General features: G+C 34.8%; 1 protein-coding gene across 1 annotated transcript in view; it reads left to right on the top strand.

The window, feature by feature from the left end:
* LOC100959234 (UDP-glucuronosyltransferase 3A2) overlaps window positions 1-750 on the top strand; it is a 19,995-nt gene that overhangs the window by 3,145 nt on the left and 16,100 nt on the right. The window lies entirely within an intron of this gene.

Genomic DNA, 750 nt, shown 5'->3' with positions numbered 1-750 from the left:
CACATTAATCAATAATCTATAGTTAACATTCTCTATTCTGAGTCCAACCTTAAAAGGAAATACCAAATCTAAAAACTAAAATAACTACTTAAAAACAACTACATTATATCTTAAGCACCCATGCATTCCAAACTTCATTTCTATAAAGTTGAAAATCAACAGATGGAGCAAGGGGGTAATTTATTCTTACAAGCACTTAATTTAGTTATAGGAATTAAGCTTAACAGTTGTTTTTCTTGCAGCTTGGAAGCCATCTGTTGTGATACGTGGTTTAGCACACATGTAACCTTAGAATTGTTCCCCTGCACAGGGGGCTATTAACCCAACCTGCTTGGGTGAACAACAGTGCAATCAGAATTCCATACAGAAGGTTTTTTCTGTTGTGCAGGTTCTAATTTGCCTGCTTATCCAAGGCAGCTGAGCTTCTGACCAACTTCACAGTACTCATAGAAACTGTTTTTGCTCAAATTCCTAGTTTTTATTAAAAGAGTGCATGTAAGGTGAGAGATTAAGATTATCCCACAATGTATGTCTCAATTTTTTATCATATGTGGCTGGATACTTTCCAGAAAGCCCTCATATATAGAATGAAATATTAGACCATATTTACTTAACACGTCTTCCTTATATGTAAGTATGACTTCTCTTTTTATCTATGACATTGCTCTTTTCTCTTTTTGTGGTATCTGAAATTTCAGGAAGATTTCTCAGGGAGCCCCTTAATCATGCAGCTACAATAAGATTCTATCA

The sequence above is a fragment of the Otolemur garnettii genome, unplaced genomic scaffold, assembly GCF_000181295.1.
Source record: "Otolemur garnettii isolate 467f Iridium unplaced genomic scaffold, OtoGar3 scaffold00063, whole genome shotgun sequence".
Lineage (NCBI taxonomy): Eukaryota > Metazoa > Chordata > Mammalia > Primates > Galagidae > Otolemur > Otolemur garnettii.
This window is presented reverse-complemented; position numbering and strand designations above follow the sequence as displayed.